At 57.1% G+C, this 22,243-nt stretch overlaps 1 protein-coding gene across 13 annotated transcripts in view; it reads right to left on the reverse strand.

Moving 5' to 3' along the window:
* The window catches only part of PITPNM2 (phosphatidylinositol transfer protein membrane associated 2), a 134,060-nt gene that overhangs the window by 72,685 nt on the left and 39,132 nt on the right, over positions 1-22,243 (reverse strand). The window contains exon 3 of one of the 13 annotated variants that reach the window (XM_045778081.2): positions 5,461-5,520. The exons of 10 other annotated variants lie outside the window; for them this stretch is intronic. The gene's annotated coding sequence lies outside the window, so the exon portion shown is untranslated. Of the gene's footprint in view, positions 1-958; positions 2,834-2,969; positions 3,280-5,460; positions 5,521-22,243 lie in introns of those variants that run through there. 2 more of the 13 variants (XM_087857416.1, XM_045778092.2) reach the window with 2 other exon arrangements.

Consider the following 22,243-nt stretch of genomic DNA (forward strand, 5'->3'; position numbering starts at 1 on the left):
GCGCCCGGCCTTGCTCTGCACACCTGCAGCTTAGCAATCCCTCTGACAACTCCCCTTCCTTTTGGCTTGAGACACTCACAGGCCCAGGATGCAAAGCTGGCAAACCGGGGGCTTTCCCTGCAAACACACGCGTGCCAGTCTCTGTGAGCCATGCGATGACACAGCCCCAGGGGGCAGGGGAGAGACGGGCACTGGGAGAAGTGGGCAGGAAGGGTCTGTCTCACGCAGGTAAGACAAAGAGCTGAAAAGCAATGCATAAAAGGGAAGCCGTACAATCTTATCAACACCAGGGGCCGTTTACAGGAGATCACGTTGCCACAGCAGAATACCAACGGGTGCGTGCAGCCCTGACGGCAGAAGGGGAAGACGGATCTGTGTGTGCGAGTGTGCACACATGCAACTGTTGGCACGTGTGCGTGAGGGTGTGAGTGTGCACGTGTGGCTGTGTATACGGGTGGGGGGGCTGCACGTATGTGGGGGGGTGTGCATATGTGAGATTGCCTGGGTGTGTATGTGTGAGTGTGGGGTGTGAGTGTACATGCGTGGCTGCACGTGTGTGTGTGTGTGTGTGTGTGTGTGTGTGTGACATCGCAAGACAGATCAGGATCGCTGATGTTCATGAGCTTCCTTTCTCCTGCTCACTTTCTTAACCCATGTGTGTAGCAAACAGCAGCAGCTACCACCAACAGACTTTCTCCGAGCCGAGCGCGGGGCTGGCCCAGGGCACTGGCTCAGCTTCCCAGGTGGATGCGGTCCTGAGTCCGAGAATCCTGGACGCTGAGCCAGCACTGCCGTCCTGCCTGGCCCAGCCTGGGTGGTGGACACCAGCACTCAGGGGAAAAGTAAAACAGGTTTTCCTCTCAGAGCCTCGTGAGAGCTGTCTGAACCACCGGGCTTCCCACCGAGCCCTTCCCCGGATCCCAGTGCTCCCGTGGAATTAAAGAAGAGAGTCACTCACCGCCTGAATGCCAGCCAACGGGTGATTATCCCACTGTTCCTGGAATGAGCTTTCCACACTTTCTCTGGCTGGAGCCATCGGCAGCCAGGGCTCCCACCTCTCCGACCTGCTCTCACACCCTCTGCGGCTCTTTACAGAAGCTTTCAAGTAAGTCACTGCTACGTGAAATTACACTAAGAGAGAAGGCTGGCTCCTTGTGCTGGGGGAGGCGAGGGGGGAGGCCGGCACGGAGCACTCAGGATTCACTCTGGATGAGACCAGGCGGGTCGGTGGAGCAGAGCTTCCCCCCTCCAGCACCAGCCCTGCTCTGCCGTCCTTCCGACTTTCCGGCTTGCTGGGATGACTGAACACACACGTGTGTCACCAAAGCAACACCCCCACCCTGGATGCACATGAGAGACCCCAGGGCAGAGTCACCCCAGCTGCGGCACGCGGGGTCAGCCTCCCGTGGAGGCTGAGAGCAAAGACGGGAGCAGATCACCGCCACGCGTGGGGCAGACCTCTTTCGTGTCACATCAGATAATTCCGTGCTCCAGCAAACCAAAAGCAAACCAAACAAAACCAGCACACCGCCTCCCCACCCATCACTCAGCTCGTAAACTTATCAGAAATTACAGCAAACCAACAAGAGTCCAGACGCGGGTAATGTCATTAAGAAGCCTGCACAGCACCCAGATGCCAGGAGGGTCTCCGTGACAGACTCCAGGCTCAAAGCGAGGGGAAAGCAAGACAGCGCAGACATCTGCAGACACAGAAGCATTCTTCTCGTCCAGCCCAACAGGAACGGCCTGATTGTCAAGGGGAAGGACCCAGAATCCAGGGTCTAGGGCAGCTTGGGAGAAACAGGGCTTTGGGGGACGTGTAAATATAGTTGGAAGAGGCCCAACCCCAGAACCAGACGGGAAGCCCTGTCTCGGGCCGCCTTCGAGGCTGAATTGTTATTAAAGCAATCTGTCAGAGAAGACACGGAAACAGAATATATAATCCAACCAGACGCCCGGGAGCCTGGCTCTAAGACACACAGCCGCCGTTTTTGCCCCCCGCGTCGGGCGCCTCCTTCAGAGTCTCGAGCTGTTTCCCGCATACCTGCACCAAACTTTGAAGCTTCCCTGTGAGTCAGACAGGCCACTTGGCGCTAGCTTTCTATTTAAAGATCACAGAGGGCTTCTCAGACACCATTCAACCCGTGGCTTCTAAGGACTGGGTGCTAAATCCGTCCCTTTGGGCCTCACTTTCCGCCAACATAGATGTTTTAGTGGACCATGGGAGGTCCGCCCCTGCTCTGCTGTGCAGGAGACAGAGGTAACAGGGAGGGGGCTCCCCCCCCACCCCCGTCCACAGGGCGCAGATCTGGAGAATGCCCCGGGACCTCAGCGGCTCCCTCCAGGAAAGCCATCCTGAGCACCATGGCTGGAAGTGGGCAAGATGAGACAGAATGTCGACCCACTGGGCAGTGGTCTTAAAATCCTGTCTGAACCAAATTCTGCTGAGGGACGGTCCCAGACAGATGGCTTAGCCACCAGGAACTAGCCAGCAGAGGCTTCTCGCTTTCCACCGTCCTCTCGGAGATTCTTGGTTACGGGGACAACACATTCCCCCACTGAACTCCATTCCAGGTGAGAGTGAACTAGCAGAGATGAGCAGCCCGCAGGGGCCGCTCGGGAGCCCTGTCCCATCTAGGGCGCACGTGCGAACCCGACCACGTCCCCTCCCCCGGCCAGACCAGGTCCAGGTCCAGGTCCAGGAAAGCAGGCTGTCCGTGTTCTGTAGCAATTACGCGGGCAAACAGGAGCGCAATAGACAGCAGCGGGCCCAACCGCCAGGGGCCAGGAGACCCCACGCCCCCCAGCTCTGCGGAGCCCCCTCCCAGCCGGCCAGGCAGGCCATGACTCTCCCTCCCCAGCTCCCTCCGCCCCAGCTACTCAGAGAAAGCCAGCAGCCCACGTGACCAGACCAAGCCTTCCTTGCTAATAAACCCATCCCAAGGCTGTGACAGTTTTCGGAAAATTACCTTTCAGGAAGAAAATGTAAGGAAGGGGAAGAGGGGGGACAGTGTGTGAGAGCCGGAGCGGCGCGCCACAGCCCCCCGTGTCTGCGGAGGTCCGCCCGGCTCCCCATGCTGCCGGCCTCAGGGAGCCGCCCCCGGCTCGCAGCTCCGCTGGCAACCCAGGCCTGGCGACCGGAGGGCGCCCCCGAGCGCCGAGGTTTCCGGACGGACGGACAGACGGCCGGCTGGCAGGCAGGCAGGAGCCCCGGGCTGGCAGGGACGCAGGAGGAAGGGAGGCCAGGAGGAAGAGGTGGGGAGAGGAGAGGGAGGGGGGAAGAGGGAGAATTGGTTCTCTCTCCTCCACTGGGACCACTGAGCTAAGTTGCCATGGAGAAGGGGGAGCCGCTGGCAGAGCCTGAGGCGGGCAGAGGAGCCATATGCCAGAGGGAAGGCGTCAGCGGAGAGCCAATCCCCACCTTCTCCCGGCGCAGCCTCCCCCAGCCCAAGCCTGGGGCCCACGGCGGCCCAGTGGGGCAAGGAGCCGCTCTGCACGGCATGAGAGGGGGCTTGGGGCAGGAGCCGGCCTCCCTCAGCTGGCTCCGCGCTCCGTCACGCCCCGCCCCTGCCGAGAGCCGTGCTCTCATCTCAGGTGGCGCTGCCGGCCAGACCGCGGGGACAGGGGCCAGAGCCCCTCCGAAGGCCTGGGCAACGCCTGGGGCCCTGGGGTCCGGGGAGGCACTGCAGACCTCCACCCACCTCCCCATTTCTAAAAATCAGAGTGGCCGGACGCCGAGTCACAGGCCTCATGAGTGTCAGCCACATTTCCCACCCTTAGGAACAAGTGTGTCCCCTGCACCACCCCTCTCTCCCAGCCTGCACCCTCAGGCCAGGGACAGTGAGGGGGCAGGGGCACTGGGAAACACACCACCTCGGGGAACCCCATCTGCACAGAGGGCACCCCACCCCACCCCCCACCTCTCCTCACTGCCCGAGATGGACTGGGATGAAGGCTGTATGCAGCCTGAGGCCCGCACAGAGGCCCCGGCTTGCTGCTGACACGGACAAAGTGTGGCCCCCGCGGGAGTCCAGCCTGAAGGCCACAGCCTTACAAACATTCTCCCTTTACCATTTTTTCATTCACTTATTTATTTTTAAAAGTTTTTATGTGCGCATGTAAGTAAATAAGCTCTAGGCCCAAGGCAGGGCTTGAACTCACGACCCTGAGACGGCCAAGCGCACGTCCCTTCACAGTCTTGTTCTCACTTTTTCCCCTCAACCCTTTATTATGAAGATGCTCAAACGTACGGCAAAGCTGAAGACATTTTATAAGGCACATCCAAACACGTGTCACCTAGATCCTGTCATTCTCACTTTTTTAGTGTGGCAAACACATAAAACTGAAAACTGACCGTTTTCACCATTTTAAAGTATATGATTCAGGGGCCTGTGGTACATTCACAGAGCTGTGCAACCATCTTCTCTACTTCCAGAACATTCTCATCGCCCCCCAAACCGGAGAGCCTCTCACTTTCCCTTGCCCCTCTCCCCAGCCCCTGGCAACCCCCAGTCTACTCTCTGTCTCTACGGCTTTACCCGTTCTGCACATCTCCTGTCTGTGGGACCATACACTACGTGGCCTTTTGTGTCTGGCTTTTCTCACGGAGCATCACGTTTGCAAGGCTCAGCCCCGTGGTAGCAGGTGCCCGCACTTCCTTCCTCTTCGTGGCTGCACCACAGTGCCCCTGGATGGACGCATCCATCCCTCGAGGGACAGGTGGGCTTTGGCTAGTGCTCCCTCACTTTTAAAAAGAGTTTCTCGGCAACACTTCCTGAAGCTCCTCCTAAGGGATCTGGTCTCAGGGGGACAGGCTGAGGAGGCTCCAAACTGAATATCAAGCCCTGATGTGCCTTTTCCTTAAAGACTGCTCCCCACCAGGTAACAGAGCACAGGAGGCAGGGGTCCCAGAGCCTGTGTGTGGCCAGTAGATGAGCCTTGACCTCCTCGGTCCCCAGAAATAGCTCGCTGGGCAGCAGGACACGGGAGCATGCCAACCCCACATCCGTGCTTTGAGACCCAACGGACCCGGGCTCTAGTATTCTCCGGCACCCACGGGCTACCCGACCAGCAGGTCAATCCCTGCTCTGAGCCTCAGCTTTTTCATCTGTAAAATGGGGACAACAGCCTCCATCATGGGGTTGTGCTAAAAACAAGATGGGCACTGCCCCACAGAACTTCCCTCGATGACGGACATGTTCTATGTCTGTACCGTCCCGTATGGCCACCACCAGCCCCATGCGCTACTGAGCACTGTAGGGGAGCTCCTGTGACTGGGAAATGAAATATTTAATTTTATCTCACTTTAATTTAAAATGAAAATCGAGCAGTTGTGTGGAGCTCGTGGTGACCACCCTGGAGAGCCCTAAGGACTTGTTGAGATGGGATGGTGGGACACATGCCCAGGCCAACCACCTAGCTCTGCAGCCCTGCTTCTTCATTCCTCCCTTCCCTACTTACCCCACACCGTCTGGGTGGTAGAGCAGCCTTCTGTCCGCAGCCTGGCCCCCGAGGCCCCCTCTAAAAAGACAGAGAGCAGGTGGTCGGGCTCTCAGGGAACAAAGCAGGCCCCAGCTGGGGAGTGGGCTCAGTGGACTCCATAATGACGTGGATCCTTGAACCACTGACCTCTCCTCCTGTCCCTACTGGCCCCAGACCCCTATTCTAGAACTCCATTTCCTGCCGTTTCCCGCAGCAACTCCTGAGGTCATCCCTGGAATGTCTGGGCCGAAGCTATAGGATTGGAACAGACCCTCCCCCCATCCCTAAAGTGGCAGCAGGAACCCCTGTGGGGATGTGCAGAAGGTCCTCAGTCCCAGGCTGGGCCATGGGGCTCGGCACCCAGGGAGACCTTCCCATATGGATACAGAAGCTTTCGAAGATTCTGTCTGCCAGCAGAGTCTGGACTAGAATCCAAACCAGAATCCCACCCGACCTTCTCACTTTGCAGAAGCAGAAACCCAGACTCAGGTGGAGAAGCACAGGCAAGGCAGGAAGAGTTGGGGGCTCCAGCCAAGCCCCCACCCCTGCCCAGTCTGCACGGGCCTCCTTAGAGGCAACGCAGGAACGGCCCGGGTAGGAGGGGCTCCACGCCAGGGCAGGTCAAGGGCCCAGAGATGGCTGCGTGCTTCCAAGGAGCTGTGCAGCTTCAAAGCCTGAACAGTAGGGACTGAAACCTAGCTGAGCCAGCCCACTCCTGTCCCTGACCTACCCCAACCCGCCCACGCTGGGGAGGGAGAAGTGACATCTGGGCACCAACAGGGAGGACGCCAGAAAAATCTGCCACAAAGAACCACAGCTCCTGGTGTGAGCTCATGAGCAGGTGTGGTCACCCAGAGCTGGGAAATGCAACTGAGGACAGGGAGCCCCAGCCTGCCCCCATTCCCCACCCCCCACCCTAGCAAAGCCTCTCACTTCCCAAGAGTCCCCTGCCTCCCCCAGCAGAACGGCCAGAGGGATCCCCTTCAAACCGATACCCCCCCCTGCCTGCCTCCAGCATCAGTAGCGGCCTTCCCTCTGCCCAGAGCCACCTCCCCTTCTCACGAAGGCCATCCTCTGCTTTCACCCCAACCTGGCACACCCCCCCCCCGACCTTTCTCACTTACTTCGCACTTTTGATCCTTATGGAAGACACTACCTACTTTTCTTTTTTCTTCTTTTTTTATTTTTATTTTTTAAATTGTGGTGAAATACATAACCTCAAATTTACCATTTAACCGTGTTTAAGTGTCCGGTTCCATGGCATGAAGCACACTCACACTCTTGTGCGGCCTTCACCACCTTCCACTTCCAGAACTCTTACATCTGGCAAGACGGAGGCTCTGCCCCCCTTTAACACTAACTCCGCACTCCCCGTCCCCAGCCCCAGGCACCCACCCCTTGACTGTGCCATCCCTGTGACGCTAACCCCTCTGGCGTCTCATACACACGGAAGCTCGCGGTATTTGTCCTTTCGTGTCTGGCTTCATCCACCCAGCGTGTCTTCCGGGTCCACACGTGGTACAGCACACGCTTTTTAAAAAAACCAAGCATCTCTCCCACTGGAATGGAGGCTGCATGAGGACAGGCGTGGGGTTGGTGGTACTCACTGCTGTACCCCAGCGCCTACAAGCGCACCTGGCACCGCGCTGGCACAGAAGGAATGAACGCACGCGTGCGTGGAGACTTTGTGGAGGTCAGTCACCCGCAGGTCTGGGCCTGGCCCCCCTGCCCCTCTGGACCATGTCCCACGGATGGCGGCTCCTTCCCAGGCCCCTCCTGCCCTGCAGTCTCATGCCTGCCGTTCCTGGGGTGACCACACTCGGCACCGCAGGACCCCCCCACTTGATGGGCTTTCTCCCCAGGCGATTACGGGGACAGAGGGAGTGCCCTGCCACGGACGTGACAATTTGCTCGGAGGCCTCAGAGCAGCTATAGCGCAGTGTGCGGTGGTGGGGACAGAGAGAGATGAGCAAGGCCTGGCGTGTCCCGTCCTGCCCATGGACTAGGGACTAGGGAGGTCGGCACCTAGTAGGGCAGCTGTGTCTGGTGGGGATTCGGGAGACCTGGGGTCCATCTGGGGCTCACCACCTTGGTGGTCCCTTGCCTTTCACCCTCTCTGCCTCCTGCCCGACTATTTATACCCTCCTACTCTCTGAGAACTCATTTACCCATGTCCTGGGCCAGACGAGTTTGGAAAATGGAAGTGAGGTGGACCCCTCCATACGCAGGAAGCCTGAAGGGGGGACCGATGGCACAGGGGGGTGCTCACCCCTTGCCAGACTCGGGCTGCCCCGGGGCAGGAGGTGTCTGGGTGAGGGCAGCTGCCAAGAGCCCACGGCCAGTCCTCAGCGCCCGCCAGACCTCAGCCAGGTCTAGCCAGGTCACTGTGCTGGAAGACAGTGACCCCAGAAGAGCCCCAGACCACGTCAGAGCTCCTCCCCACTCAGGGAAAACAAACAGATTGGGACAGTGGAAAAACAGCTGTACCTTTAAATTATTTGGCCCACAGATATGAAAAACATTTGCATGTTGAAGTTGTTTGCATGTTTGGTTATTTTTAGGGTGAACCCAGTTGCCTTCCCTTGGAACCGGATGGAGCCCAAAAGGCACGTAGTCCTTTTTCCCAGACGGGGGTCCTGGTCCTGTGTCCCTGGGAATGAGGGCTTGAGGATGAGATCCCTGGGGCTCGCAGGCAACAGGGCCCCCAGCAGGATGTGCCCCAGGGGCCAAGCCAGGTCTGCTGGGACTTTTAAGATGTGTCACTGTGAGCATCACGGCCACCCACCTGGGTCCACGCATCCCCCCGCCCCTGCTCAGAGTCGGATCTGAAGGAGGGGAAGAAAGCTGCCTCTGTGTCCACCCATGCCAGGTCCAGCTAATGGGAATATTTTGCTGACATATTTCTAGAACAAGCAGCAATTAGAGCAGATTTTCTCTTCCATTCCCCCTCCCCAAAACAGGAATAAATCAGTTCTACCAATTTCCCAGCTAATGATTTCCTCCATTAAATTAAAAAGAAGAAGAAGAAAATGTTTTTTTAAATGGATTATCAGCCCTGTGCTTTCAGAGGCCATGTGACCTGTCAACCCCTCTTAAGTCCTGATACATCAAAGTCCCTTAATTAATTTTTAATAAATAAAAAAGCCATAGTCTAAGAAGCAATTCCTCCTCCTCCTGCCCCCAGTCAGCCCCGCACACCAGGGTCAGGCTCAGGCTGGGCTGTGGTAAGCCAGCTGAATCAGGTCAAAGGTGACCTGAGAGTCAAGGCACAAGACCCGTCACCCAGGGGACGAAACGAGCCTGAGTTGGGACGCACCTGAGCACACAGCCCAGGACCCTCAGGTGTCACATGTGCCACGGAGGACGAGGTGGGATGAGGGCCTTGGTTTCAAGGTGCGTCCACCTGGAAGTGCAGACAGGCCAAGCGAGGAGTTGAGGAGCCCCAGCCTTCGGGCACAGGGACAACGCGGGACCGTGCTGCTCTTCCCCTTTCATTCCTTTGGGGCTCCTGGGACAGGGGCAGGCATGTGGAGCTAACACCCCGCTTGTTTCTAAAAAGTCCACCCCCAACAGCATGGGCGAGCCTTGAAAGCAGTATGCTAAGGAAAAGTAGGCAGACACAAAAGGACAAACTCTTTATGATTCCGCTTCTAGGAGATGCCTAGAATTGGCAGAGTCGTGGAGACAGAAAGTAGAACGGTGGTGATGGGGGAGGGAGAATGGGGAGTTCGTGCTTAATGAGGACAGAATTTCTGTTTGGGGAAAGAAAAGGTTTCTGGAGATGGATGGAAGGAAGGAGGGAGGGATGGATAGAGGGAAGGAAGGAGGAGAGAAAGGAAGCAGGAACGGAGGGAAGGAAGGAAGGAGGAAGGAGAGAGGGAGGGAGGAGAGAGAGGGAGGAAGGAAGGGAAGGGGGAGGGAAGGAGGGAAGAGGAGGCACAGAGAGGAGCCTCAAGCAAACAGTGGTAGAAACACCCCCCCAGAGCTTCTGCAGCTCTGACATCCAGATTGGACTACGTAAGTCCCCAGAAGCTGGTTAAAGTTCTCAGGGCAGGTCCCTTGGGGAAGCCCACAGCAGGGTTGTACCAGTCTGGTTTCCCTGGAAGGTCTTCAATGTCAAGCCCAAGACGGGCGAACTGAGATCCGCTCAGCCAGCTGTGTTGGTCGGCACCCGAGTATGCAATGAACTCCCTCAGAACCCAGGCTGGGGTGCAGGAGGGAAGGAATATCTCCACGCCCTCCTGGCAGCTCAGAGACCCAGGGGACACCTGAAGACCCTCACCCTTCCAGAGGGACGTGGGGGCCCTGCACCCTGGTGGGGGATTCCCTGCGCACAGCTAAACAGCCAGGTGTTTTCAACTTCTTCTCAAAAGAGATTCAATCCCCTCTACACCACTTTTTTTTTTTTTTTAAGTAGGCTCCATGCCCAGCATGGAACCCAATGAGGGGCTTGAACTCACGATCCTGAGATCAAGACCTGAGCTGAGACTGAGTCAGATGCTTAGCCGACTGCGCCACCCATGTGCCCCCCTCCACCACTACCACGCCATTTTCTAAAGGATATCTGCAAGCCTCTTAAGGAAACGCTGGGCTAGGCTACTGCAGTACTGAATTTCTATCTGGTCTCCCTGCTGCCACTCCAGGCTCCACAGGCCAGCCAAAGTGAGCACTGAGAAATGTAAATAGAATATGTCACTCTTCTACCTCAAACCCTCCAGCGACTCCCTTCGCACTTAGAACCAAGACCAGAGTCTCTACCACGACCTCCAGGTCCTCCAACACCAGGCCCCTGACTCTCCATCCCCCAGCACCTCCCCTCTCTCCTTCAGTTCCAGCCCACCCCCCCGCCCTGGCTTCCCCACTGTTCCTTATACTTGCCAACCACACTTCTACCTCAGGACCTTTGCACCTGTCATTCCCTCTCCCCCAGATATTACATGGTTTGTTTCCTAAGTTTAGCAGTCCTCTCTGACCATGCTATCTAACACCCCCTACCACCCCAGCCCCTCTCTCTACTCTATTCCTTTATTTCCCTTCCTGACAGCGAGCACCATGGAACAGTATACCTTAAGAAGGGGTTTCACTGGTTCACTGCTGAGTCACCAGTATTTAGAACAATGCCTGGTGTGCGAGCGGTGTTCAAAAACCGCTGATGACTTTAGAAGGGAAGGTGGTTGGTGCTTGAGTGGTGGGAAGCTTCTGGGACCTGTTCGTCGATCTGGAGTCAGTCTGTATAGGGTCATCAGCAGTATACTCCGTATTTGTACACCTCCTGCATGTCTGTTACACCTCAATAAAATGTTTTACATATTTTTTTAATAAGCTCTGTTGAATGAATGGATCAGGGATAACTAGACAATGAAAGATGTACAACAAAGCTTTTAAAGGCTTATGCAGACTCAACAGGATAGAGTGGACCAAACCCTCGCCCCACCTAAAGTCTGGAGGCTAAGAAGGTAAGGGACAGGTCCTTCAGGACGTGGCAGTCACCAGGACTTCAGTGAGGCATCTTACAGGGAACAGCTAGGGCCCCTTTGTGCAAACTTGAACAGGCTTGAGGTTGTAAAACTGTCTCCACTCCCCCACCCCCACCCCTGAGGCACTAGACATCAGGTCCTGAGTCTGAAACTTGCCGGCAAGGTCAGCGTGTTTGTGTGTTTTGTGCCCGCTGTGGGGGCATTACTGACAGAGGCTGTAAGTGCACGCTGCCACCAGGTAAGGGCAGTTCTTCTGATCAGCCAGACAGTATGGCTCCCACGAAGGAGACCAACTGCACCCGGGCCTGGCCTACACCTTCCCTGCCTTCATCCTGGCCTTCCAATGCCTGGCCTACTTCCAAAGGAAGCCCTCTCCACCCTCGCTGCTGGTGAAAAGCCCTGTCCTGTGAAGACCAGCGGCTGCCCTCATTCCTCCGATGGGCCCAGCACTTGCTCTCTGCAGACCAACCCAGGTAAAAGGGAATCTCTCTAGGCTTAGGTGGTCTGTAAAGCTGAGCCAGGGGAAGAGAAAGACAAAGAACGTTGAGGAGAAAGAAAGGACACAAATTTTCTTGCCACCCTCAGACAGAGGAGTTCTGGAACAACCCTGCCTCACCCTCCTTGAAAACACTGATGTAAACAAAACCAGAGAAACCCCTGGATTAGCTACCGACCAGCTGCGTCTTCCTCTGCCCCGCCCCCCCGTCCCCCACTGCCTCCCTCCCCACCCTCAAGCTCAGGCCAAACACGGCAGGTTCCACGTACCGGCAAAGCAGACGTGATCTGTGGGTGCTGGACGTGACAACCCACAGTGCTCTGGGTAAAGGCTTTGCTGCCGGCGGTCGAGACCTGCAATTATGGCGGAGAGCCAGCAAACGGGCATCTCTGCAGCCATTGGAAAGACAACAAGATTTGCCCCATGAACAAAGATGACTCAGAGGAACAACAGAAGGGAAACAGCATTTATGTCGCTCGGTATCAGCTGTCTATGGCTGCATAACAAATTACCCCCAAACGTCGCGGTTTAGAACAATAAACGTGTCTAGTGTCATCCTGTGTCTGTTCATCAAGAATCTAAGAGCGGCTCAGCAGGGTGGCTCTGGCTCCAGGTCTCCCGTGAGGTCACAGCCACGACACTGAACAGGGCTGCAGTGACATCAGGCCACTTCTAAGAGAACTCGTTCCCGGGATCCAGAAGTTAGTGCTGGCTGTGGGCAAGGGGTTCAGTTCCTCACCACGTCTCCAGACCTCTCCAGGGAGCCGCTGGCCAGTCCTCATGACGTGGTGGCCGGCTTCCCAGAGCGAGGAACCCGCGAGACAGGACAGGCCTTGGCCGTCACATCCGTCCTTTCTCCAATATCCACAGGCTGCGCAGGTCAGCCCCTCCAGGACATGAGCGTGTTGGGGAGCGGCACGGGGCCACAACTGCAGGAGGTGGGAGCGTGGGGGCCACCTCGGAAGTTCCTACCCTAGTCCCAGCCCACCTCCTTCTATCCTCATGACAGACCTAGGCCAGTATGTCCCTCTTCATTCCACAGATGTAGGCATTGAAGCTCTGCCAGGCCCTCTGTCTTTTTCGGGGACCCCAAAGGCCCCCTGCTCTCACTGGGTGGCGTGGCCTCCAAAGGGAGTCCAAAGCCAGGGCGGTGATGCCTGGCCACATGACCTAATCTCCCAGTGTTTCCGCATCTATGAAATAAGGTTAATAACGGCGTGGACTTCATGAGAATGTTGCAAAGATGAAATAAGATAATGTGAGAGAAGCATCTAGCACAGGCCCAGGGCTGATACACTCAGTACCAGCAATTGCTCTAACAGGTCATGAAACTCATGTGAGATTCGACCTTCCTGCAGGCGCACCTGCCCCGCTTCCTCGGAGCAGGGAGAACAGGTTGGCACCAAGCTGGTAAGGATGTGGCTGTGTGCACCCGGGAGGGGGAGGTGGCTCTCGAGAAGCAGCACAGGGCGGGGCCGCTCCCATGGTCATCCCCTTGTTGACGGGGCCAGGCCACCAGCCACCGGGCGCCTTGCAGAAACAGCAAGGAGCATTTCCGCACTTGGTCCGGCCGCCTCGCCTGCTCCGAGGTGCCTGACTTCACGGCAGGATCGCCTGCTGCAGCCACTTCATGAGGAGGCAGGCTTCCAGAAGCACCCAAGTGATGTGTGACCCCGGGAGCAGGTGCTCAGAGGCAGGAGGACACAGGTGAAAAACACGGTGCAAGAGCCGCCTTCTGTCTCTCCATAAAACCCGACAGGGGATTATCAGCTCTGCCCATTTTGTTCTCACCACCACTGACAGGGGGGAAGTTATTAAGTCCATAAATCTAACTTTTCCATGTAGGGACGATGGTTCTCGATGATGGTTCCCCTTCCCCTGCACAGGCCTGGGTGGGGATGAGCTGGGGGAGGGGGGAGACAGAAGCCTGTGTCACCATCTGTCCGAGCCCCACTGTGAAACCAGCACAAAGGGTCAGCTCTGCTGACGTATTTTCAGACAGTGACATTACAATGCCCAGGCAGGCCATCACCCAGAGCCGACAGGAGCCTGGCTGTCAAACCCAAGAAGCCTTGCCCCACACCGCCCTGGAGACCCCATCTCCGCCAGCCTCCTCCCCGGGCTGCCCCGGGTGTACGGGGGACTCCGGCCTTGGAGAGTAGCAGCTGCCCCCATCCACTCCGAGCTCTGAGACCTCCCTGCGCAGATAGGTCCCCATCCACCACCCGTCTGGCAGGGCTGATGCGGGAGTGAAATGAAATAAAGTGTACAAGCCTCCAGCAGGGCGCCTACCTCTGGGAGACAGTATGGAGCTGTTTCTCCGTGCCTTCTTGCCCTCTTGCTTAATTTTGGAACCAGAGGGGTCTCTGCAGTGAAGTGGTTTAGTGGAGAAATCCCCCAGCTGGTGTTCTGCATGCACACTTTGGGGTGGGTGAGGCGGGCCCCACCTGCTACACCATCTTCCTCATGACCCCCAGTTGCAACCGGGGGCATGAGTGTGTTGGGGGACCAGCCACGGCTCAGGTGTGGCCTGCAGAGGGCTGAGAGGTGGTGCCTTTCAGTGTCAGACTCTGTTCTCCAGAAATCACTGCCACACCACAAGCTTCAACAGGATTGCTCCTCACGGTCTTTGAAAAGAGGACACAATTAGAGCAGGATGAAACGAATGCTTAACGGCCCTCCCCTAATCGCTGGGTTGCCTCTAATCTGGGCTCCTTCTGGATCTGCCTGTAAGGCTCCTTGAGGCCCTAGATGTCACCTCAAAGCAGGGCCTCGGGACATACACATTCCAGAGTCCCCGCCTGGGACCCAGGCCTCCTGAGGCTTGGCGCCTTCCTCAACGACAGGCTTAGAATCTCCTTGTATCACAGAAAGAGGAAAGAAAAATCTCCAGGACACCTGAAACAGACCCTCCCCGTCCTGGTCTCCCAATTCTTTCTTTTCCCTCCACAGCAGCTGCTCAGAGAAAGAACACCCTCCACCCTCCAAAGCCCCTCTCAGAAGCCACGGTTTGTGTGTTCACACTCGCTACTCAAGTGTCCCCGATCCCCTCAGCGGCCCAGAACTGTGCTGGGGACGGAACATCACTTTTTTAGAATGCACTCATCGGGGCGCCTGGGTGGCTCAGCCGGTCAAGCATCCGACTCTTGATCTCAGCTCAGGTCTTGATCTCTCGGTCGTGAGTTCAAGCCCCGTGCTGGGCTCCGTGCTGGGCGTGGAGCCAACTTAAATAAATAAATATGCACTCATCATCAATGGATACACGGAAAAACGAAGTGTGGTCCATCCACGCAATGGGTATTATTCAGCCGTAAAAAGGAGTGACATTCTAACACGTGCCACAACATGAATAAACTTGGGGACATGATGCTGACATGATGCCACACGGTGTGTGAGTCCTTCTATACAAAATACCCAGAACAGGCAGACCCACGGGGGCAGAATACAGGTCAGTGACTGCTGGGGGCTGGGGTTTAGGGAGCAATGGGGAGTGACGTCTAGGAGTGATGAAAATGTTCTAAAACTCACAGGGGTCATGGTTGCTGACACCTGTGAATATACAGTTGACCCTTGAACAACCCAGGGGTTGGGGGGACCGCCCCCACCGAGTGGTCGAAAATCCGTGTATAACTTTTAACTCTCCAGAAACTGAATTACTAACAGCCTACTGTTGACCGGAAGCCTGACCGATAACATAATCAACACACGTTTGGTATGTTCTATGGATTAAATACCGCAGTCTTACAATAAAGGAAGCCAAAGAAAAGACAATTAAGAAATCAGAAGGAAGAGAAAAATGCATTTACCGTCTTATCCTATATTTATCATAGAAAAAAATCCACATATACGTGGACAGTTCAAACCTCTGTTGTCCAAGGGTCAACTGTACTAAAAACCACTGAATTGTACACTTTAAATGGAAGAATTGCATGGGATGTGAATTAAATCCCAATAAAGCTGTTATGCAAAACTAAGACTGTTGGGGTTTTCTTAAAGATTTATTTATGTATTTGAGAGAGAGAATGAGAGTGGGAGGAGGAGCAAAGGGAGAGGGAGAGAGAGAATCTCAAGCAGACTCCCTGCTGAACACGGAACCCGACCCCAGGACCCCAAGATCATGACCTGAGCTGAAATCAAGAGTCAGACGCTCAACAGACTGAGCCCCCAGGTGCCCCTAAAATAAGACTATTTGTAAACAACTGAGTCAGGCTGCTGGAGGAGGCTCTGAAGGGGGGTTCCGTCTGCCCCCGAGCCCTGCCCCCCGCCCACCACTCCGCAGCCCCCTCACTGGGGCAACCGTAGCTCAGGGTCTTGTCCCACTAGGGCCAGTTCTGGGAGGGAAAACAAGGAGAGACGGCTCTTCCCAACCCCCTCCCTAGAACCCAGAGGACAGGTGGTGGCCCTGGGCAGAAACCTGTACTCCACATCTTCAATGCCCCCAACCCTGAGGACAAAGGCCACAACGCATCAACTTCCAGTTGGTTTGCGGCTGAATAGGGTCTGACTACCGATGACGGTGCCTCAAGATCTTACCTCTGCTAAAACAACAGCAGCAACAGGACAGCAGTGATGACACTCGAGGCGAGAGGAGCCAACACTGTGTATTATTTCTGGGCTGGGACCACGTACCTTGCACACCCCCCCCCCAGCACCGGGCATCTAAGAATCCCATGAGCTGGGGGGCAGTGGCCAGAAGACCAGGGTCCACGGTGAGGAACCTGGAGTTGGCAGAGGCAGAGCCGGACCCCATCAGCACCCCCGGTCATGTCAAGGACAAAGCCTGGGACCCGAGTGGGAGGCCACTGCAGGCTGGGGTCTGAGGCCACAGCAGAGCCAGTGCAGATGATGTGACGGCCGGGTCAGGTGCAAGTGGACAGCAGAAACTGTCAAACAGGCCAGATTTCACCGGCAGCCGCCTGTGCCCACATTATAGGGTCACAAGCTTTCTACGCAGCCAGGTATTTTAGACGTCCTTGTTTTATTTCAGCCTCGCCAACCCAGGCTGACCATACATTTCAAGGGGACAACCTCAGCTCAGGGGACCAGCTAGGGGAATGGAGCTGAAGGGACACGTGGGAGCACAGAGGGGCTGGTCAGGCCTCTCCAAGAGCCCCCCCGAGCCTCGCTTCTGCATCGGCGCAGAGGGATCGCCAGCCTCTCCTTCGAAGGGCAGTGAAACAGGCAGGCAGGTAAGGCAACAACGGGGCGTAAGCTGGCCTGCCTCAAATTGTTTTATTTCATCCTCCCTTGGACCCTGGGAGGTGATGTTTTACGATTCCCATTTTGCAGAGTCTGACTGACAAGGCTCAGAGGGTGACAGCACCTGGCAGAACCCAAATCCATTGCCTCTAAGGCTCAGGACCTCCCCCTGGCACCGACCTGCTTTGCAGACCCTGCAAGCTGGGCACAGACCTCCTTTCCTGCTGGGCTCAAGAGGCCCGAGGGGAAGCAGGTCAATGAGGGAGCGAGGCTGAGCCAGGTCCACCAGCAAGGGTCGGACATCGGCAGGGCAGGGGACAAGGCAGGAGAGAGAGGGTACAGGAACACCCTTGGGTGTCCCCGAGGGCCAAGCAGGTGCCCTCCACTTTCCAGAAGTGCCTTCCACAGGTGCCAGGACAGACCCCAGAAGGGGCCCAGTGGGTCTAGGTGTGGCCCTGGGAAAGACCAGGCTCTGGCTGTGAGTCCCTTGGGTGTCTCTGAACACACGTCCCCTCACTCAACCTCCTCGGGGATCAGTTTCCCTATGATCTTGGGATATACTAAAAAATACATATCTGGTCTTTGCTTCTTTTTCCAGGCACAGGGCTCCTAAAACTCTTGGGATTTCCTGAGTGATGAGAGTGTCTTTTGTGCTGATGAGCTAGGGGCTGAGCTCCCCAACCCCAGGAGGGAAGAAGGGGCTGGAGGCTGAACTAACCACAGTGGCAACAATTTAATCATTTCTGCCTAAAAACCCTAAACAACAGGGTTCAAAGAGCCTCCAGGTTGACGCATGCGTCCGGGAGGGTGGCACTCTCCAAGATCCGCGGGACAGAAGCTCCTGCACTTGGGGTCCTTCCGGACCTCACCTCGCACGCCTCTGCGTCTGGCTGTTCATCAGCGTTGTCACACCCTTTTTAATAAACCAACAAACATCAGCAAATGCTTCCTGAGTTCTGCGAACCATTCTAGCAAATTAATCCAACCTGAGGCTGGGAGGGCTGTGTGGGAACCCCAACGTTGTAGCCGTGTCGGCCAGAAGGCTGGGTAACCCAGGACCCGCCACTCGCCATCGGCATCTGAAAGGGAAGGCAGTCGCAGGACTGAGCCCTTCCCCTGTGGGGTCTGTGCCAGCTCCCGGTAGCTAGCGTCAGAACCGAACAGACACAGAGCTGGTGGCCACAGATAACCGGAGAACGGCTTGGTGTGGAAAACCCACGCGTGTGGCATCAGAAGTGTTGCTGAGGGGCGCCTGGGGGGCTCAGACTCTTGGTTTTGGCTCAGGTCATGATCTCGGGGTCATGGGATTGAGCCCCACGTCAGGCTCTGCGTTCAGCTCGGAGTCAGCTTGAGATTCTCTCTCCCTCTGCCCCTCCCCCCACTCATTCTCTCTCTCTCTCTCTCAAATAAATAAATCTTAAAAAAAGAAAAAGTGTTGCTGAGTAGAGAAACAGTTTCCTTCCATGCCCTGTCGGAAGAACAAAGGCCAGGCTGGTGTGGCCTTCAAGAGCCTCGTGGCTCTGACCTTCTTGGTCCCCGCAGACGCCAGGGCTCCAGAGCCGCATGGGGTCTCTGACTCACGCACTTGGCAGCAAACATCACACTGTCTCCCCAAAGGCAAGATCAGAGCCATGCAATCTCTCCTTTCTCCTATCAGTGTACACCCGCAGAATCGTAAATACATGACAATATTTACATGACCAGATTAGTTCTGGGTCCTGCGGCTGGCTTAAGCAAACATGTTTATCTTTCTGTCAAACAACACTTTTAGAGTCATTTCTTTTTTGGGGTGCTGGGACTCACTCAGCACTAGGTGAGGAGGGAGAGGCAGCGGTCAGGGGCAGGGGGATGCTGAGAGCCACACACCAGCCTCTCTTTACAGCCGGCCGGTTCGGGGTCAGAGAGAACCCCCAGGTCAGGGGCTGACCCCTGTGGGAGACACTTATCTTGGCTCCAGACCCAGGCTACTGGCAGCAGCCAAGCTTGCTGGACAAAGTCACCCCTCTGGTGACAAGGGGAGCCGCTGGTGGCATCGCGCCCGCACCTGCTGATGGCAGCTCAGCACTGCCATCTTGAGAAACCCTACTTCCTCAGGCGTGCACCCACACGCGCACATCCTGGTGTTACAGGCTCGGTTACACACACACACACACACACACACACAAGTCTTTCAGGTATGCACTCGACAAAGCGAGGCATCGTGATGTTGCCATCAGCCTGCCCCCTCCTCCCCCCCGCCTCCGACCTGTCATCCACATGAAACCAGATGAAGCCTTTTCTAATCCCTACATCAGAGCGTGACATTCCTGGGACGATAGCCGCTCCACACTCCCCCTCGGCTCTCCAGAGGACATCCACGGTCCTCAGCCAGCACACGACCCCCCACGCACACAGCTCCTTCCCTCCGCTCAGCCTGGCCTCCCAGCATGTCCCGCGAACCAGACTCACGGTGGGACCCACGGTGCTTCCTCCTGCCTCCATGCCTTCGGAAAGGCTGTTCCCTCTGCAGGGAAGGCCCCCCCGTTTACGCCAAGCACGCTCCGGCTGCTGGGTGAACTGGGCGTTACAAAGGGTCAACTCAAGGGCCAGCGCCCCTGAGACCTTCCTCCTTGGGCTCCCTGCCCCCTCCCCACAGGCAGGTATCACGAGCACCACAGTGCGTCTAGACTGTCCCCTCCAGTGGCCGATGAGCTCCTGAGAGTGGGGGCCAGACCCGATTCGTCTCAGCTCCCAGCCCACACTTGGGGTTCATGACGGATCCGCACACAAGCCGCCCGCTCTAGAATAACCCTGGGGCAGAGGCACAGACCCCTCCTCCGTGGGACTGGCAGAGCCTCCACGCAACAGCTGCCCACTCCCCATCTGCAGACAGCAAGCAGGCTGGGTGGCGGTGCCGCGCTGGGGGTCACTACATGTGACTTCTCCCTGTGCCAGCTTGGCCTGCTCCCACTCTCGGCCTTTGTTCGCCGAGGCCACAGAAGCGAGTGGGCTCACAGAAAGCTGCTTCCCGGGCCTGGCGATGGCACAGAAACAATATTTTATTCACGGTGAGCTCACAGGATTCTTGCCAGCTTCCCGACTTCTATCCTTGTCCATGGGAAGTGTCTCTTGGGCACGCGTCCTGTTCCCCACTCAACGCCAGCCCCAGGTACCTGGCCCGGCGCAGGAGGAGGCCGTGGGAAACGGGCAGGAAGGCGGGGGTGAGGAGGGGAAAGGGACAGGGAGCACCTGGACCCCTCCCCCTGCAACTCCAGCCTAGACAAGGGTCTCCCCCTTGGCTGAGCAGCCAGGACCAGGGGACCAGAAGATAAACAAAGCTGTGCGCTTGTCAGGAGGATGGGTCCAAGCAGGGAGGAAGCGGAAGGGAAGACAGGACGAGGCTCGAGAAACCAGGACCCCCTGGGCCCAGGCCTTGTCTGCAGGCCCGCTCTGCAACAGGAGCCAGGCCTCGGGGAGGGAGGCAGAGCGGGCTGAGGACGCTGGACTGGGCCCCGGTTCTTAGCACCGCACACCGTCCCTCCGTGTGGTTGTCCCTGGGATTCCCACTGGGGCCACTGGCCATTCCCCTTTATAAGCTACTCTAGGGACTGGTACAGGGGAGCTAGCTACTTCCAGCAGCCAGCCCTTCCGTGCAACATCCCGACAGACCTGCACCCACCCCCCCTCCTCTACCGCCTGGGCCCCCAGGCACACGTGGGCTTTGGGAGGGAGTCGGCAAGGAAATCTGTCTTTCCACACACGGCTGGTGGCGGCGTGGCTGGGAGGTGTTCTAGCAGACTTATTTATAGCCAAGCACCCCGTCCGCACACTCTCCAGTATGTACTGCCTGCCTGCCACTGGGGCTTTTCAATCCGCGGCTATATTTATCCCCCGAAGCCGTTGGGATAATGGCGAGGCCAGAAATAGCCTTGAAGACATTCACGTGAAGACGATGGGCAGGTCCCCAGCTCCAGGGCTGACCCCACCCCTCACATCTGCCGCTTGGCAGTGGGCAACAGGGAACAGCTGGATGGGCCGGCGAGGCAGCTGAAGCCAGATGGGAACCACATAATCCCTCGCTCCCGGCCGGCCACGGCCCTCGTGGTGCAGCGGACAAGTCCAAACAACGCATCACAGCCGCCGGGCTGCAGGGAGACCAAAAGTGATGCGCTCTCCTGACGGACGTCAGCACATTAATCAGCTCAGAGACAGAACAGAGACTCAAAGGGAGCGGGCACGTGGGCTCTGTGGTTCCTGGACACATGCCCACAAAAAGCAGGTCACCCACACACCAAGGTTGCAGGGACACGCCCTCCCGTCATCCCCACCCCTGCACCCGGACACTGGAGCACGGCTCACAGTGGAAGCGTGTGCACAGTCTCCCGCTTCCCCGGCCACTTACCCCCTCCTGGAAGGGAGGACGACTCAGCGACAACCTGGCTGATTGGGGAAGAAGAAGCAGGCACCTTAGGGGAACCGGTGGGCTGTTCCTGCTCCTCAACTTCAGTGTCCTGGAGGAAGGACTCGCCCTCTGGGATGGGGGACAGGCACTCATTGGAGCACCTGGCATATTAATAGAGGAAGGGCGCCAAGCGCGGCTGGAGCACAGAGAAGACACCAGCTGACTGCCTGATGGGGAGGATTTCATAGGAGAGGGGGCATTTTGGTTGGGTTTTGAAGGATGCACAGGAGTTTATCAGGAGAGAAGGGGCACGGGCACAGGCAACAGCATGAGCCAGTAGCTTTAGTACTCAGAGGGCATGGTATGTCTGGGGAATGGAAGGAAGTGCCAGGGACAGGAGTGCAGGGTCAGGGGCAGTGAGACGGAGTCAGGCTAGGAGGGATGCTGGGCCCTATCACAGATCTCAGGAGCACAACCTTTGAGCACGTGGGATTGAGGAGACTGACTGGCTGTATCTGTGGCCTAAGCAGGGTGTCCCCTGACAGGGACTCTGGGCTGGTCTCTGACACCTCCTCCCTGCCTGGATCTTTAGTCCCTGGTCCTGACTTTCGTCTGGCTACCCTCCCCTCCTTCCCAGGAGCCCTGGCCCATTCTGGGCCTCCCCAGGGGAGCCAGGGCCCTGTTTCCCCAGGAGAACCTCCCCACAAAAAGGGAGAGAATCCTCCTTTGTGGAGCGACCACAGAGAGTCAGGTGCTCTTCTTGGGGCACCCTACACAGGACTCTACTTAACTGTAGTCAGCGGGCACGCTGGATGTCACACCCTGTCCCTTCCACAGATGAGGACATGAAGCCTCCAGGAAGCTGAAACCCTTGCTCAAGACAACACCGCAGCTGATGACAGAGTCGGACCTGAAACCCGAGGTTTGTCTCAACTCTGTGTTGGCTGGACTATTGCACGACCTAGCTCCCTTTTGCCTCCCAAAAAATTTTTAAAGAATGGAACCCCCTACCAAGACTCCCTTTAGCAATCAGGGCAAATGACAGGCCCAGGTGCTCTCTGACTCAGCCTCGCTATCTGGGCAGGTGCTCGGCTCTCCTCCTGTTCAGAGAACAGCTGGTGCTGCCAGGCTGAGGAGTGCTCTGCCAGGGCTCCAGCCAGGGTAGGGAGCAGGCCCATCTCTGGGCCTGGGGGCTGGCGACGCCTGGGG

Source organism: Ursus americanus, chromosome 30 (genome assembly GCF_024610735.1).
Source record: "Ursus americanus isolate L20-20 chromosome 30, mUrsAme1.1.p, whole genome shotgun sequence".
Lineage (NCBI taxonomy): Eukaryota > Metazoa > Chordata > Mammalia > Carnivora > Ursidae > Ursus > Ursus americanus.